This window comes from Echiichthys vipera (assembly GCF_963691815.1).
Source record: "Echiichthys vipera genome assembly, chromosome: 12".
Classification (NCBI taxonomy): Eukaryota; Metazoa; Chordata; class Actinopteri; order Perciformes; family Trachinidae; genus Echiichthys; species Echiichthys vipera.
In genome coordinates this window covers 756,240-761,239 of record NC_139837.1, presented here as the reverse complement: position 1 = coordinate 761,239, position 5,000 = coordinate 756,240, and the positions used below count along the sequence as shown (strand labels likewise).

At 45.1% G+C, this 5,000-nt stretch overlaps 1 protein-coding gene across 1 annotated transcript in view; it reads right to left on the bottom strand.

Moving 5' to 3' along the window:
• The window catches only part of scfd1 (sec1 family domain containing 1), a 30,307-nt gene that overhangs the window by 19,600 nt on the left and 5,707 nt on the right, over nucleotides 1-5,000 (bottom strand). The gene's annotated exons all lie outside the window — the stretch shown is intronic.

Here is a 5,000-nt window from a genome sequence, read left to right as displayed (position 1 = left end):
AGACGGCTCGTCTTTAACTCTGAGACGACTCGTCTTTAACTCTGAGACGACTCGTCTTTAACTCTGAGGACTCGTCTTTAACTCTGAGGACTCGTCTTTAACTCTGAGACGACTCGTCTTTAACTCTGACGACTCGTCTTTAACTCTGACGACTCGTCTTTAACTCTGAGACGACTCGTCTTTAACCCTGAGGACTCGTCTTTAACTCTGAGACGACTCGTCTTTAACTCTGACGACTCGTCTTTAACTCTGAGGCGACTCGTCTTTAACCCTGAGACGACTCGTCTTTAACTCTGAGACGACTCGTCTTTAACTCTGAGACGACTCGTCTTTAACTCTGAGGACTCGTCTTTAACTCTGAGACGAGTCGTCTTTAACTCTGAGGACTCGTCTTTAACCCTGAGACGACTCGTCTTTAACTCTGAGGACTCGTCTTTAACTCTGAGACGAGTCGTCTTTAACTCTGAGGACTCGTCTTTAACTCTGAGACGACTCGTCTTTAACTCTGAGGACTCGTCTTTAACTCTGAGACGAGTCGTCTTTAACTCTGAGGACTCGTCTTTAACCCTGAGACGACTCGTCTTTAACTCTGAGGACTCGTCTTTAACTCTGAGGACTCGTCTTTAACTCTGAGACGAGTCGTCTTTAACTCTGAGGACTCGTCTTTAACCCTGAGACGACTCGTCTTTAACTCTGAGGACTCGTCTTTAACTCTGAGGACTCGTCTTTAACTCTGAGACGACTCGTCTTTAACTCTGAGGACTCGTCTTTAACTCTGAGACGACTCGTCTTTAACTCTGAGACGACTCGTCTTTAACTCTGAGACGACTCGTCTTTAACTCTGACACGACTCGTCTTTAACTCTGAGGACTCGTCTTTAACTCTGAGACGACTCGTCTTTAACTCTGAGACGACTCGTCTTTAACTCTGAGACGACTCGTCTTTAACTCTGAGACGACTCGTCTTTAACTCTGACACGACTCGTCTTTAACTCTGAGTCGACTCGTCTTTAACTCTGATGACTCGTCTTTAACTCTGAGACGACTCGTCTTTAACTCTGACGACTCGTCTTTAACTCTGAGACGACTCGTCTTTAACTCTGATGACTCGTCTTTAACCCTCAGACGACTCGTCTTTAACTCTGACGACTCGTCTTTAACTCTGAGACGACTCGTCATTAACCCTGAGGACTCGTCTTTAACTTTGAGGACTCGTCTTTAACTCTGAGACGACTCGTCTTTAACTTTGAGGACTCGTCTTTAACTCTGAGACGAGTCGTCTTTAACTCTGAGACGAGTCGTCTTTAACTCTGAGGACTCGTCTTTAACCCTGAGACGACTCGTCTTTAACTCTGAGGACTCGTCTTTAACTCTGAGGACTCGTCTTTAACTCTGAGACGACTCGTCTTTAACTCTGAAGACTCGTCTTTAACTCTGAGGACTCGTCTTTAACTCTGAGACGACTCGTCTTTAACTCTGAGACGACTCGTCTTTAACTTTGACGACTCGTCTTTAACTCTGAGACGACTCGTCTTTAACTCTGAGGACTCGTCTTTAACTCTGAGGACTCGTCTTTAACTCTGAGACGACTCGTCTTTAACTCTGAGACGACTCGTCTTTAACTCTGACGACTCGTCTTTAACTCTGAGGACTCGTCTTTAACTCTGAGGACTCGTCTTTAACTCTGAGACGACTCGTCATTAACTCTGAGGACTCGTCTTTAACTCTGACGACTTGTCTTTAACTCTGAGACGACTCGTCATTAACTCTGAGGACTCGTCTTTAACTCTGAGGACTCGTCTTTAACCCTGAGACAACTCGTCTTTAAATCTGAGGACTCGTCTTTAACTCTGGCGACTCGTCTTTAACCCTGAGGACTCGTCTTTAACCCTGAGACGACTCGTCTTTAAATCTGAGGACTCGTCTTTAACCCTCAGACGACTCGTCTTTAACTCTGACGACTCGTCTTTAACTCTGACGACTCGTCTTTAACTCTGACGACTCGTCTTTAACCCTCAGACGACTCGTCTTTAACTCTGAGGACTCGTCTTTAACTCTGAGACGACTCGTCTTTAACTCTGAGGACTCGTCTTTAACTCTGAGACGACTCGTCTTCAACTCTGAGGACTCGTCTTTAACACTGACGACTCGTCTTTAACTCTGACGACTCGTCTTTAACTCTGACGACTCGTCTTTAACTCTGAGACGACTCGTCTTTAACCCTGAGGACTCGTCTTTAACTCTGAGACGACTCGTCTTTAACTCTGAGACGACTCGTCTTTAACTCTGAGGACTCGTCTTTAACTCTGAGACGACTCGTCTTTAACTCTGACGACTCGTCTTTAACTCTGAGACGACTCGTCTTTAACTCTGATGACTCGTCATTAACTCTGAGACGACTCGTCTTTAACTCTGATGACTAGTCATTAACTCTGAGACGACTCGTCTTTAACTCTGAGACGACTCGTCTTTAACTCTGAGACGACTCGTCTTTAACTCTGATGACTCGTCTTTAACCCTCAGACGACTCGTCTTTAACTCTGACGACTCGTCTTTAACTCTGAGACGACTCGTCTTTAACTCTGAGACGACTCGTCTTTAACTCTGATGACTCGTCTTTAACCCTCAGACGACTCGTCTTTAACTCTGACAACTCGTCTTTAACTCTGAGACGACTCGTCATTAACCCTGAGGACTCGTCTTTAACTTTGAGGACTCGTCTTTAACTCTGAGACGACTCGTCTTTAACTTTGAGGACTCGTCTTTAACTCTGAGACGAGTCGTCTTTAACTCTGAGACGAGTCGTCTTTAACTCTGAGACGACTCGTCTTTAACTCTGAGGACTCGTCTTTAACTCTGAGGACTCGTCTTTAACTCTGAGGACTCGTCTTTAACTCTGAGACGACTCGTCTTTAACTCTGATGACTCGTCTTTAACTCTGATGACTCGTCTTTAACTCTTAGGACTCGTCTTTAACTCTGATGACTCGTCTTTAACTCTTAGGACTCGTCTTTAACTCTGACGACTCGTCTTTAACTCTGAGACGACTCGTCTTTAACTCTGATGACTCGTCTTTAACTCTGACGACTCGTCTTTAACTCTGACGACTCGTCTTTAACTCTGAGGACTCGTCTTTAACTCTGACGACTCGTCTTTAACTCTGAGGACTCGTCTTTAACTCTGAGACGACTCGTCTTTAACTCTGAGACGACTCGTCTTTAACTCTGAGACGACTCGTCTTTAACTCTGAGACGACTCGTCTTTAACTCTGATGACTCGTCTTTAACTCTGATGACTCGTCTTTAACTCTGATGACTCGTCTTTAACTCTGAGACGACTCGTCTTTAACTCTGACGACTCGTCTTTAACTCTGACGACTCGTCTTTAACTCTGAGACGACTCGTCTTTAACTCTGAGACGACTCGTCTTTAACTCTGAGACGACTCGTCTTTAACTCTGAGACGACTCGTCTTTAACTCTGACGACTCGTCTTTAACTGTGAGACGACTCGTCTTTAACTGAGACGACTCGTCTTTAACTCTGATGACTCGTCTTTACTCTGATGACTCGTCTTTACTCTGATGACTCATCTTTAACTCTGAGACGACTCGTCTTTAACTCTGAGACGACTCGTCTTTAACCCTGAGACGACTCGTCTTTAACTCTGAGAGGACTCGTCTTTAACTCTGAGACGACTCGTCTTTAACTCTGATGACTCGTCTTTAACTCTGAGACGACTCGTCTTTAACCCTGATGACTCGTCTTTAACTCTGACGACTCGTCTTTAACTCTGAGGACTCGTCTTTAACTCTGAGGACTCGTCTTTAACTCTGATGACTCGTCTTTAACTCTGAGGACTCGTCTTTAACTCTGAGACGACTCGTCTTTAACCCTGATGACTCGTCTTTAACTCTGACGACTCGTCTTTAACTCTGAGACGACTCGTCTTTAACTCTGAGGACTCGTCTTTAACTCTGACGACTCGTCTTTAACTCTGAGGACTCGTCATTAACTCTGAGACGACTCGTCTTTAACCCTCAGACGACTCGTCTTTAACTCTGAGGACTCGTCTTTAACCCTGACGACTCGTCTTTAACTCTGAGACGACTCGTCTTTAACTCTGACGACTCGTCTTTAACTCTGAGACGACTCGTCTTTAACTCTGAGGACTCGTCTTTAACTCTGAGACGACTCGTCTTTAACTCTGACGACTCGTCTTTAACTCTGAGACGACTCGTCTTTAACTCTGAGACGACTCGTCTTTAACTCTGAGGACTCGTCTTTAACTCTGAGGACTCGTCTTTAACTCTGAGACGACTCGTCTTTAACTCTGACGACTCGTCTTTAACTCTGAGACGACTCGTCTTTAACTCTGAGACGACTCGTCTTTAACTCTGACGACTCGTCTTTAACTCTGAGACGACTCGTCTTTAACTCTGAGACGACTCGTCTTTAACTCTGAGGACTCGTCTTTAACTCTGAGGACTCGTCTTTAACTCTGAGACGACTCGTCTTTAACTCTGACGACTCGTCTTTAACTCTGAGACGACTCGTCTTTAACTCTGAGACGACTCGTCTTTAACTCTGAGGACTCGTCTTTAACTCTGAGGACTCGTCTTTAACTCTGAGACGACTCGTCTTTAACTCTGACGACTCGTCTTTAACTCTGAGACGACTCGTCTTTAACTCTGAGGACTCGTCTTTAACTCTGAGACGACTCGTCTTTAACTCTGAGACGACTCGTCTTTAACTCTGAGACGACTCGTCTTTAACTCTGAGGACTCGTCATTAACTCTGAGGACTCGTCTTTAACTCTGAGACGACTCGTCTTTAACTCTGACGACTCGTCTTTAACTCTGAGACGACTCGTCTTTAACTCTGAGACGACTCGTCTTTAACTCTGAGGACTCGTCTTTAACTCTGAGGACTCGTCTTTAACTCTGAGACGACTCGTCTTTAACTCTGAGGACTCGTCTTTAACTCTGAGACGACTCGTCTTTA